The sequence below is a fragment of the Drosophila nasuta genome, chromosome X (genome assembly GCF_023558535.2).
Source record: "Drosophila nasuta strain 15112-1781.00 chromosome X, ASM2355853v1, whole genome shotgun sequence".
Taxonomy (NCBI): domain Eukaryota; kingdom Metazoa; phylum Arthropoda; class Insecta; order Diptera; family Drosophilidae; genus Drosophila; species Drosophila nasuta.
Window position 1 is genome coordinate 15,090,700 of NC_083459.1, and position 13,681 is coordinate 15,104,380.

Consider the following 13,681-nt stretch of genomic DNA (forward strand, 5'->3'; position numbering starts at 1 on the left):
GGCAAATATGTGTGCACAAGTGCATATGTATATGTGCTTACACAAGTAATATACACATAATGAAAAAGTACTTCATTAAAAATCAACAACACAGGCAGCAACAACAACGACAACAACAAGATTTCAAGTGTGTGTGTGTTGATTTCCATATAAAAAAATAAAAACAGAAAGAAAGCAGAAAACTGAGGAAATGCTAAGTATACTGCAGAGAGTGTGTGTGAGGGGAGGGGATTGGCGCCCCATTGTTGTGCGAAGGAGCAAGAGAGAAAGAGTGAGAGAGAGAGCGAGAGGGAGAGAGCTGCTTTGACGCAGAATTGAAATTAAAAAAATGTGTAAATGAAAAAATGAATAAATATGCATAAAGCTCGGATAGGTGTTGGTGAAGAGAGCGAGGAAGAAGTGGGAAGGGGGAAGGGGGAGAGGGAATAAATTTGCACAAAAAAAACACGCTCATAATTGCTACATTTGATATTAAGCAGTTTGTGCCACGCCCACGCCCCAGCCCCCTCTCTGTGCTTTGCTGTTGGCCCGTGGAAATTACTTTGGCTGCCGGCAAATGGCAACAATTGAAAATGCGTCTTTGATCTTTCGTTTGGAAATTCATTTCTAGCGCCTTTTTCTGTTTTCCCCTCTCTTGCACTTTTTTTTATTCATTTCGTTTTGATTCACTTTTTTGTTGTACTCTTCAAAAGATGTTTCCTGGGGGCCAAATTGCAACTGATTACAAATTAATGTTGTTGATTGTTTTCATTATGTGAAACTGATTTGCTGATTACGTGATTATCACCTTAATTTACTTGCAGTTCGCTCGCACTTAAAATTTCCTCATTCTATTGTTTTACTTGGTGAGTGCTTTTAAAATTTGATTATTTTAAATGGCTTATGACATTTTTGGTAACTTTAAAAGAGCTGCGGCTAATTTATTCAAATTATATTGCCATCTAATTGTATACGAGTGGGGAATATTAACTGTAGACTATAATTTTTTTAAATAGGAAATAAATAAATTGCAAAAATACTAAAATATACCATAAGATATATTAAGTTTTACGATATACCATTACATACCAAATATACCAAAGAGTACACAAGTCTTATTTCGAGTTGGGAATATCAACTAAATAAATCGCTAAAATACTAAAATATACCACAAGCTTAACGATATACCATTGCATACAAAATATACCATAGAGTGAGTTCGTAGAGAGTATGTACATAAGTCTTAGTTTCGAAATAGAAATGGATGCACTTTTAAATTGATCTTAAAGTGGAAATAGTAACACAAACACAGTTTTTAGTAGCTTGAATCAGATATTCGTTGAAGTCACAGTTAGAGTTATAGTCACAGTTACAGTCACAGTCACAGTCACAGTCACAGTTACAGTTGCAGTTACAGTTACAGTTACAGTTACAGTTACAGTTACAGTTACAGTTACAGTTACAGTTACAGTTACAGTTACAGTTACAGTTACAGTTACAGTTACAGTTACAGTTACAGTTACAGTTACAGTTACAGTTACAGTTACAGTTACAGTTACAGTTACAGTTACAGTTACAGTTACAGTTACAGTTACAGTTACAGTTACAGTTACAGTTACAGTTACAGTTACAGTTACAGTTACAGTTACAGTTACAGTTACAGTTACAGTTACAGTTACAGTTACAGTTACAGTTACAGTTACAGTTACAGTTACAGTTACAGTTACAGTTACAGTTACAGTTACAGTTACAGTTACAGTTACAGTTACAGTTACAGTTACAGTTACAGTTACAGTTACAGTTACAGTTACAGTTACAGTTACAGTTACAGTTACAGTTACAGTTACAGTTACAGTTACAGTTACAGTTACAGTTACAGTTACAGTTACAGTTACAGTTACAGTTACAGTTACAGTTACAGTTACAGTTACAGTCACAGTTACAGTTACAGTTACAGTTACAGTTACAGTTACAGTTACAGTTACAGTCACAGTTACAGTCACAGTTACAGTCACAGTTACAGTCACAGTCACAGTTAATCATAATACTGAATTGAAATTGAGTTGGATTCATTTAGTTCATTTAGTAGCATTTTAAGTAGGTTACAGATTTCAGTAACAGTTACCTTTAAAGTCGCACTTACAGTTACTATTTAAGCTAAGCGATATTAAAACTCGCAATCTTAGTAAAAGTTACTATAAGAAGACATTAACAATCGCACCCAAAATCAAGTAACAGTTACAGCTTTAAGCACTGTGATGGTGATAACAATAATGGCGATTGAAAGTAACAGTTACAGCAATGCAAATAGTGAATTCTTTAATGAAAAGTTTGCACTTAGTTTCTCTTTGTGATCTCATTGCAATAAGGAATTGTATTTACTCCGTTATTTCATGAGAATAATAATAATAATTATTATAAATTTAATGAATGACACAGCTACAGGAAAATTGATTATCACAGTAGCAGTTACAGTAACTAGTATTTGTTATCATCCTCAAGACCTGCTGGCTCGGATCTTGACCTAATATTTAGCAGCAATACTATACATAAATTTCTCGTATATCCTTAGGTTCAATTTATATAATCTCTATCTACTTTATATTTATTATGTGCTGCTGGCATGATCAGAGTTTTACTCCAGCATTTTATCATCGAGCGCTCGAAAAGACTTTCGCAATTGAATTTGAAAGCTTGCCCCAAATACGAGAGACAATCTTTCATATTCCTCAGCTGTGGCAAGCTTGTTAAGTGAGCTTGCTGGTGGGTGGCAACTCTGCCTGCTGCTAGCTGCAACTGCATAATCAGACCATTGCATAATTTTAGGCGCACACGCATTGTAATTATGATTTATGGCTGGCCGACTCGCAATCGCAATCGCAGCTTATAATTATGCAAAGTCTGTGCAACAGCTTCCACTCTTTCTCTCTCTCTCTCTCTCTCTCTCTCTCTTTCGAGTGCATAAAAAACTTGCAAGAAATAATTGAAAATTGCACAATTCTCACAAGTGGGAAACAGGACGCAGCCCCAACTGCCTTCTGCCTTCAGCCCTCTCCTTGCTCCAAGCTCGTTTTTTTCTACTTTATTTTTTGTTGGTTTGCGAGCAACCACCGCAATTAACCAGACACATAACAGAAGCCACATAACCACAAACTGCCACGCCTTGCCGCCCCCCACCAGCCAACGAATGCCGCATAAGCAGAGTACTTCCTTTTTCCTTTTTATCCTTTTGCGTTCCACACATACCCTGTAAAATCGGAGCAACTTCTCTTCGAATTTTGTTGTGTTATTTAGTTGGATTATTTCGTAATTCAAATACGAGAGAGAAGAACTTTTAACTTTCTCAGAATCTTCTGAGTATTTACACTGAAAAGAAAAGACCAATTTCTAAAATCTATAACATTCGCCTTAAAAATTGTGCTCTGGAAACTATAAACATTCTGAAAAATTCCAAGTTTTAAGACTTAATACTTAGGTTTCAAAATTGTGGAATACATCGAGATTCCTTTAAAGTTTATATCTAGATTTGAGAGTTTTCGGTGAAAGGTCAGTTAATTGTATTGTCCTGGGTTGAAAGGTAGATGATAATTATTTCGTAAGGTGCAAGTCCTTTATCGAATGTTATTGAAATCTTGACGCCGTTTTTACTCCAAAATTCTTAGTACAAAGACCATAATCGTGAGTTGTTCAAAATAGGTCTTTGCCATTTTTGAAAACGTTCCATTAAAATGAACAGCTAAATATTAATTTTAATTATTCAAGAATCGAAAACTTAATGACGACAAATTTTAATAACTTTTCTAATGCATGTCTTTTATAACAAATTTCTGAGATTTTTTTCGGAACATATATCTTAGCGTAATCTTAAACAACTATAATTATTATTATATCATTATTTTTGTTATTTGATTGTAACAACGATCACAATTTTTTACTAAAAATGTTTATAAATTCATGTTTTCATATCTTGATCACAACTTTAGATCAAAACTATCTGTCTCGCTTATATGTCTGCTATATTGTTTGTTGTAAACAGTTTACAGGGTATCTCATATGTGAGTTTTTTCATTATATCGTTTCCATTTGCATTCGTTGTTGGTGTTGTTGTTGTTTTTTTTCACTCAGTTTTTTGCCGCATTTTGCAAACATTTTTTTTCTCGTATTTTATTTTTTTTTCGTTGTTGTTGGTTTGTTGAAACGCCAACGCCCTGGCCCCAGGGGCGGCAAACACACACACACACACACATAGATGAGTGTGTGTGTGTGAGTGCGATTATTATTATCATGATTATTATGCACAAATTGCAAAATTCCGCGGCAGGCAGTCAAGTCGCATGTGTGTGTGAGAGTGTGTGTGTGTGTGTGTGTGTGTGTAGATTACATGTGTGTGTGTGTGTGTGTATTGTTGGCAGCCAACGAGAGCGGCAGCCACAAATTGCTGCGGTTTTCAGCCTGCATTTTCTCATTGTTGTCACAAAATGGCGTGGGGCAGAGTTCCTCCTCCCACTCTCCTTTCCTCACCCCCTTGGCAGCTCATATGCAACAATGGTGGGCAGGAGCAGAAGGAGGGGAATCAGTGTGGAAAGGAGAGGAAAGGAGGGGGAGCATAGAGGCGTGTCGCTTTGTTCTACTCACTTGTCGTATTTGCATAATTGAAATGAAAATTCACACCCAACAACAACGCAATCTGAATGTGTGTGTGTGTGTGTGTGTGTGTGTGTGTGTGTGTGTGTGTGTGTGTGTGTGTGTGTGTGTGGTGTGCGAGACTAAATCAGCCTCATCATTATCATTATCATTATCAGCGTAGCGTGGAAAGAGGGAAAAGGGGAGAAGAGAGCGAAGAGAGCGAAGCGGAGGCAGCTTCATTTGCACCACAAATCCGCAGTCGAGTGGAAGTGCAACGCGAGCGTGCAACATGCAACGCGTCGCATTGCCTCCCCTTCTCTACCCTCCCCTTCCCTCTCCCCTGTTCCACCGCAATTAAGCTTCCTTTTTCTCCCATTCGACATGTTGCCTCAGTTTCAGTTCAGTTTTCTCATTTGCCTCCCATCATCATCATCATCTCAATCATTATCTCGATCATCATTGAGAATTTTAGTGCTGAACTAAAGCAAATCCTTAGCCTGATTTTTCTCATTATATCATATTATGCACATTCTCGCAGAGACAAGCTATCATTGAGGCTATCTCAATGAAACTGCAATTGAGGCAACCAGGAAGTGCAACGTGCCCCGTGCAACGTGCAACACATGCAACAAGCGCCTCTAACTCATGCTACGTTACGTTATTTTGCCTTCGTAATTAGTGCAGTTCTTAAAGGTATTTTTAAAGTTATTCAAATTCCCATTCAATTCAATTGCAAACTCTCAATTTAATTGTGACTCAATTGAAAATATAATTCCAAAATCATCCTTTGCTTTAATTAAAGTGTTAATCAAGAGCTGTAAGATTTATTTTTATTTAAAATACAAAATATTCTGGTTTATGTTTTTTTTTTACTTTAGATATCGACATTTTCGTCAGGGAATTATCTATATGAAAATTTAAGAATATTGAAATCGCAAAACAAAATAATAAAAACATAAATTAATAAACATTAAGCAATTAATGCATTTACTAAATTATTGCAAAAATTTAAAAAATTAATTAAAAACAAATTTAAAAAAGAATTAAGTATTCAAAATCGAAAGTAATTCAAATTTATTTCACATTTCGGAATTTTTTAGTCTCAACTTTTTACCGTCATCATCTTTCTTAGATATTTTCTTAAATTTTTGACTATAAAAAATACTAACTATGTATATAAAAAAAAGTTATATACTAAAAACTATACTAAATACTAAAAATAAACTCATATTTATCTATGCTTAAGAAAAGATTGATTCGAGCATGGTTTAGAATAGTTAGAAGAATTTTCTTATCTCAAATGCAGCTCTCAAGTTTTACTCATAAGATGGCATTCAATATTGCAATTCAATGAAACACCTTTCCAAAATGCCTTTAAACAACAAACGGCATAAAACAATTTAATAAAAAGAAGGCAATTATTAAGAAAAAATGCGAATGAAAACAATGAAAAAACATGAAGTGAGAGTTGGGAACTTGAGAACAGTAAAATGCAATTGCAATTGGGATTGGGATTGAGATTATAATTTCGAAAGGAGGTGAAAGAGAGGAAGGCGAAAAATGGGAGGAGGTGGGCGGAGGAGGCGTGTCAGCCAGCCCAAACAACCTGTCAGCCTTTTTCTCTCCTTTGGTTCTCTTTTATTTCAAGTTTTTTTTTTTTGTGAATTTCTGATTAATTTTTGTTTGCAATCAAAGAGCAACAGCGGCAGCTTCTCTTTTCCTCAGTTTCTGTATTTTTTTTTTTTCTACATATTTTTGGTCTCTGCACATGCAAATTGTTTTTTTTTTTATGGTGCTTTTGTTTTTATTTGCATTTTCATTTGTTCTTTAATTTGCTGTTTTTTTTTTGTTGTTGTTTTTTGTTTTGATGTTGGCGAGAAATCAATTTGCGATTTCACACCATTTGCCGAGGGGCAAAAAAAAGAAACGCACAGAGTTTAGCTGATGAGAGTTTGCGGGAAAATTTCTGAGAATAAGCAAAGCAAATATAGAAAGATGCGTTGACTTCATGTGAATGCATAAATTGCATCCAAGAGCTACTTGACAAATTGCAATTTCATTTCAAATGCTTTGAAATAACAAAAATATTTCTATTGATCTGTTTTTGAGAGTTTATTTCAATTTCGGCTTAAGCAAATTTCTGCTCGGTTCAACTTTTAAGTTTTGAGTATTTTAACGGTTTTAAAGTTGGTTTATTAATAAGATTTTAGGCAATTAGTTTCTTGTTCGGAAATAAAGAAATATGTATGTATGTCGCAGAGAAAAAGACGAGACATTGGAAGATATTCAGAAACTGAAAGAATGCCAAAGTCGAGTATACTTGACTGTGAGATACCCGCTACTCATTTTGAATAAAAGCAAAACCGCACAAAATACCAAATTAGTATACCACAAAAATACTAAAAATATACCACTTGGTATATTTGGTATATTGGTATAACAACACATTCAAAATACACCATTGAGTGCAAAATATACCATTCGGTATATTTGGTATATTGGTATAACACTACATTCAAAATACACCATTGAGTGCAAAATATACCAGATATACCAGCAAGTGGGCGAATCTTTCCGTACACACGTATTTCTTTAATAACTTCGACAACTTTTATCTGATCCCAATAAAATTTTCGAGAATAATAGAGACTGTAGTTATTATTGTATGTTCGAAAACTCTGTACCGAGACTCTATTTTTAAAATTAAGGTTGATTTTCGATTTGCGGAGGCGGCAAAAATTTGAAACAATTGTTTATTATTAATTATTTAATTATTTATTTATTATTAATAAGATTAATCTTGATCTGCATGATCTCTATTATTATTACTAATTTTAGCGCGTGTTTTGTTTTTTTTTGCTGTGCAAATATGCAATATCGATAAATGAAATGAAATATATCGCACAATTTGTATATAGCATAGCAACGAATGAACTTTCACGCATATTTTTCCTAAGTTCTTTATTATATTTCATACGAATTTTATCTTTGAAATTTTATTACAAATTTACCGAATTTTCATAGATTTTCAAACTTAATTTTGAGGAAAATTCATTTAATTTAAAATTTTGTTTCGGTTAGATTTGCAAATCTATTCAAAATTCGTATAATTTTCAAACAAATTTCATATTCTTAGATCTTTCAACTACTTTCTCTGCAACTTCATAAATAAATAAAAAATGTTGTGCCAAATAAACGCTACGAATTTGATCAATGAAATATTTGCATACATTTTGATTTACTTTAGAATTAAATGCAAAATTACAATTTACTATTTATAATTTATGCAAAATAGTCGCCATCAACACGAAGCACAAAAGTATTCAAATTTTGGCTGCAACTTTTTTTTCTTCCTGTGTTTTTTTTTACACGCCAAGTTCAATGGCTCATTAGAGGAAGCGCTGAACAAAAGATGACTGCCCGGCTGGCTAGCTGTGTGCAACCCTTAGCCAGGGTTGCAGCCCCTATAAATAGAGTCAAATATGAAACTTCGGTTTGAGGTCGCTGAAAGAGCGCTATAATCAAATTTGCGTCATGTTGCATACTTCAAAAGTTTTGATTTGAAAATTAACAAATGAGAAATGCCACAAACAACAAAAAATGCTTCAATGAGGGCGAACGAGAAGAGTGTAAAAAAAAAAAGCGAGGAGGGAGGGAAGGAGAGGGAGAAGGGAGAAGGGAGAGGGAGGTAGAGCAATGGGACTTGAGTCAAGTAATGATGGCAGCCGGAAACGCCTGCAATTTGCCACAATTGAAAGTGGCTGCCGCTGTTGTCGTTGCCGCTCTTGTTGCTGTTGCTGTTGCTGTTACTGCCTCTTCCCGCTCTGCTAGCCTCTTGCCCCTGCTCACTCCTCTTCTCATCCCGCTTGGGCAATTGTTCAACGCGCTGCGCTGCCATGTTTTTTTTTTTCTCTTGTTTTTTTAATGTCTGCGCCCCTTTTGGTTGGCTCTTGTTGCCGCATGTTGCACCCGCCACCACGTCGCATCTCTCTCACTCTACCACCCTCTCCCTCTCTCTCTCTCTCTCTCTCTCTCTCTCTTTCTCTCTGTCTCTCTCTTTCTCTCTTTCTCTCTCGACTGACAGCTGTGCCGCATCTAATTGAAGTCGTTGCCGCTGCTTTGCATAAGTCCGCGCTTCAGTTGCGCCCTGGGCGGGCACACAATTTGATTAACCCATGGCGTGCAAAACTTCCATCATCATTAGCGAGTCGCTCCCCTGTCCCTGCCCTTGCCCCTGCTCCTTCCCTCTGCCCCTCTGTGTTGCCCCCTGCTAAGCTGCTGCTGTGTCCACTTTGTTACACTTCAATTGTAATTCAAGTTTAAGCGACCATTTTGCCAACGCATAAATATATGTCTATGTGTGTGTGTGTTTACCAATTTTGCATTTCGTCTTTATTTTTTAGTTGCCTATTTTCTAATTTGCGCTTTGCATCCCCCTTTCTGAGCAACTTCTACCCCCTCTGCAACCCCTTGTTGTCTTCTCCCCTTCTCCACCTCATCCTCCTCTCCCTCTTTTCGCCTAAATGCTGCCTCAAGTGCCTTAACTGCTGCCCGCTTGTCTGTCCCTTAAATTGGTTCCTCATCATTGTTACACATTCTTACACACACACACACACACACTTGGCCACTTGGGTAGCACACACACTTACACACACACACACACGCACACTCACACTCGCTGTCAGCACTATTCGCACTTGAATAACTCAAGAGTTCCCACATGATAAATCATTTTTCACTTTAGCCTGTCAAACGAACCACGAAATCAAAAGAAGAGCAGCGATTATTAGTAAAGATAATCCCATTAGAATACAATTATTTGTCCAAAACTGAACATAGCAGCGACTTAATAAAGAACTGTGCTTGCTACATTAAAATAATAATAATAATAATAATTCTAGTTGTAGTTTTTATCACTTATTTCTATTATTTTGTACATTTCTCGATAAAACAATACAAAAATTTTGTATTTTACAGCTTGAACAGAATCATTTTTTTGTGCTCGCTGCAAATGTGATTTGTTGAAGCTTAAGTAAAATGTGTATAAACCTCATTTTCATTTACACACAAGGCAAATTTTATAAAGGAATATGTTCACTTTATAAAGAGTTTCACATGAAAATCAATCGCAAGATGATATTCTATTTAAGTTGAATTCGGATAGTGAATTTGGAATTTATTATCAAAGGAGTAAAGTCTGTTTATAAAGAGTCGTAAATAAAACCCAAAGTTATATTGTAAGAAAAGAATAAAATCACTTTATAAAAAGTTGTTTTATAAAACGAAACTTTTAAGAATATAATAATTTAGGGACTAAACAAAATGCAATGAGAAGGAAGCTGTTTATTAAGATTAGTAAATAAAATCTTGAATGATTTATTAAGAAGTCACTTTATAAAAAGTTGCTTTAAAAAAGCAAACTATTGAAACTATATTCTATGAATATGTTTATAAAAATAATAAATAAAGTATAAAGGAATTTATTAAAAAAGGATCAAAACTCACTTTAAGAAAAGTTGTTTTCGTAAAAAACAAACTACATAGGAACTACATATAATAATTTATGAACAAAACAATATGAAAAGAAAGAAAAAGAAAACGAATAATGATAAAAATAAAAATGTTTGTTAAGTTATGAATTTCTACGTTTTCTCAAATGAAAATATGTAAATTACTCTTACTATAAGTTACTTATTAAAAAATGTGAACTTGCAACGGGGGAAAGGAAGCGAAGGATTAAACAGTACGATTTCTTAAACAGAAATTAAATGGAATATAATATAGAATTGTATTGTAGTACTGGGAACTTTAATTAAAAGAAAGTACTTTTTAGTTCATATTCAAATCCATTACATTTAATTTCATTGATTTAAAATTTAAAATTACTGTTTATTAATCTCTTCTTCCAACTCCAGTTTTCAGTTAAATTCTATTTTAATCTACTCCATTTCACACTCTCTTTAAAAAATGAAACTATCTTTCGCCTCCTTTCTCTCATTACAATTTCGCAACTTTTCCGCCACTATTTGGCGAAAGCACAAAGCTTATTTTGTGTAAATGCTTGCTAATTGGCTGTTAATTGGGAACTATGCTAAGTTTTTAATTAACTTTCGTGAGGAGGAAGCGTTAGCGAGGACACAAACCACAACCGCAAAATTAGCCATAAAATGCACACTGGCGCCATCTGGCAGCCGCAACAGTTGCGGCTGTTCAGGACCGTTTTTGCCAGTTTGACAATATGCAAAATACTTAACTCAATTAAATGAATTACTTTCAAAATGCAATTTGGCACGACTAACACATACCCTGGAAATCACACTCTTCAAACGGATTATATATAAATGTTAATAAGGCTTTGACATATCCTTTGATCTATTCAAATTGTTTCGTGTGCAACTCACCTACGAAAAACATTGCTTACTAGCTTATGTCACAATTATAAGCTGAGTTCAATGGGGATGAAGACAAAGCGAACGATTGTTAATGCTGAGCAGACACAAACAAATTTGTATGGAGGATTACAAAGTTCAATTTAATGCAACAAAAATTGCAAATTTACAGGGTATGATGGGCTAGCTTTATTAGAAATATTTAAAACAGTTCATAAATAGAAAAGAGTAATATAAAATGGAAAAAAAAAACCTCTTGACAGCGGTGGGATTCGAACCCACGCCCTTTCGGACTGGTGCCTAAAACCAGCGCCTTAGACCACTCGGCCACACTGCCTCATGTGGATGATCTTTGTTCCAGCTCCCGATAAGATTAAAAACCCCCCTCGGAAATCAATTGAAAAAACATTTTCAAGTCAAGCTGCTTTCTAATTCTCAAGCTCTTATCGGTAAATCAGTTTCTTAGCAGTTTCAGCTGCCCACAGCATAGTTTATAGTTAATTTGATAATTAGTTTTATAGATTGGTGAAAATCAATGCGAAATTCGAAACTTTTGCGGCACTTTAACGGCAATTCACCTTTCTGATTGTTGAAGCCAAATTAATTTTCTCACGTTGCAAAACATAAAACAATTACAATACATAATTGAAAGTCAAACTCGATTTAATTGAAATGCGATAATGACGCGCACATTTATTTACAAGCTAATACAAAATGTGTCCTCTCCGAGTGTTCACACTCGCTTTATACGCTCTCATCGCAGCGGGCATATCAGTTACATCAACTTTTAATTCAATTTGTAAAACTATAAATTAATTTCGAACTAGCCGACGGGTTTCATTTACCGGCGGAAGCTTTGAGTCTTTTTTCTTAGTATTCTTTTTTCTATGTGTTTCTAATTTTGTATTACTAACATTAGAAAATTGTATAATAATAATAAAGCATACAACAATTTTTGTAAACTGTATTTTCTGCTACTTTATATTCCTATTTTATACAAATTGTTAATTTAAGTTCAAACTTTTCACTCAGCAAATTTCCGCTTAATCAGCTGAATATCCCCCAAGATTTGAACTGAAATTTCTTTTATATAAAAACTTTCTTATATATAATAATAATTATAATTCATATTAAAATTTGAAACAAACTTTCTTATATAATATATAACATCGATTCGTGTCGCTTGACACGATATTATAATTTATATTAAGAATTAAATCAAACTTTCCTATATTTAATATCGATTCTTTTTGTTCAACTCAATAATTATAAATCATATAACCAATATATTTAAATTCTCATTATTTTTCTTTTAGATATTTCAACAAAATTTAATCCGAGTAAGTGAAAAACTTCCAAAATGTAGTTACTCAATTGTTAGAATAGATTTTAGAATTTTGTTGAACAAGTTTAAGCTAAATAACTTTAATAATTCTTGAGATTAAGTCGCAGTTTAGTAACATATTTAATCGTATATAATCATAATATAATCTTAATTTGCACCCAAAAATTCTTTAAAAATACTTAGTATTCCACTGCTCAAATTTAAGCTGAATAAGTTAAGAACTTCTCAAGATCTGAACTGATTTATCCAATATCCAAATATCAACTAAGCTAATCTCAATGAACGATAAACTCTATTATCCAAACTGATTTTTTTTGAGAGTGTATTGGTAGTTTGTTGCTTTCCAGTTGGCAACTTGTTTGATTATTCAATTAAATATGTTTTTTGTTTGGCCATTATGAAGCTATTATTGTGTCTATTATTATTATCATTATCATTATGATTGCGATTATGATGTTGATGTGAATTTTGATTATGATTATTATTATTATTACTATTAAGCTGCCATTGTGCGGCAATTAAAGTTTCAACTAATCACAAAACAGACAATTGTGTGACAATAATATTATCATGTTGTTGTTGTTGTTGTGTCTATTTTCGATGTCTAACATTAAAATGGCCGGCAGCCGAGTTTGAAGATCCAAGAGATGCGTTCATTATATGCTCATATGTCCGACAGCGAAACAACTTAATTACACAACAATGGGACAGCAACAACAACAACAACAACAGCAACAACATCGATAAACATACACACGATTGAACAATGGCATTTTGGCAAAGTTTTACAACGGCTCTTCAAGTTTTTGTGCTTTTGACAGCTCTTTGGGGTCTATACCCTGCAAATCTAAGTAAGCACTGGAGTTTATTCAAACAAAATTGAGCTTCTAGCTGTCTATAAAAGCAATGTAGACTCATTGAACTCATCGAGCTTAAGAGCAACACCTGTGAAATTTGTCAAATAACTTTAGTTAAACTTAATTTAAGCACACACAAAACCTTTTTGTAATCGCAGCATTTCTAAGCAAACAGTCCTATTGAACTCAGCGTACTTTAAAGCTACACCTGTGAAATTTGGTAAGTAACTTTAGCTAAACTTAGTATATGCTCACACAGAATCTTTTTGAAATCGCAGCATTTCTAAGCAAACAGTCCTATTGAACTGAGCGTACTTTAAAGCTACACCCGTGAAATTTGGTAAGTCACTTTAGTTTAACTTAGTAAAGGCTCACACAGAACCTTTTTGAAATCGCAGCATTTCTAAGCAAACAGTCCCATTGATCTTAATGAGCTTTAACGCTACAGCTGTGAAATTTGTTAAGCAACTATTTCTACACTTATT

At 34.1% G+C, this 13,681-nt stretch overlaps 1 protein-coding gene and 1 non-coding gene across 3 annotated transcripts in view; one reads left to right on the forward strand and one right to left on the reverse strand.

Annotated features, from left to right (window-relative positions):
• Nucleotides 1-11,251: 11,251 nt before the first annotated feature.
• On the reverse strand, nt 11,252-11,331 carry Trnal-uag (transfer RNA leucine (anticodon UAG)). Its single transcript has one exon. It is a non-coding gene; the product is annotated as a tRNA-Leu (tRNA).
• A 1,920-nt stretch (nt 11,332-13,251) lies between these two features.
• The window catches only part of LOC132796027 (protein bunched, class 2/F/G isoform), a 68,973-nt gene continuing 68,543 nt past the window's right edge, over nt 13,252-13,681 (forward strand). Inside the window, exons 1-2 of one of the 2 annotated variants that reach the window (XM_060807041.1) lie at nt 13,252-13,416; nt 13,475-13,536. The gene's annotated coding sequence lies outside the window, so the exon portion shown is untranslated. The remainder of the gene's footprint in view (nt 13,417-13,474; nt 13,537-13,681) is intronic. The other variant, XM_060807040.1, reaches the window with a different exon arrangement.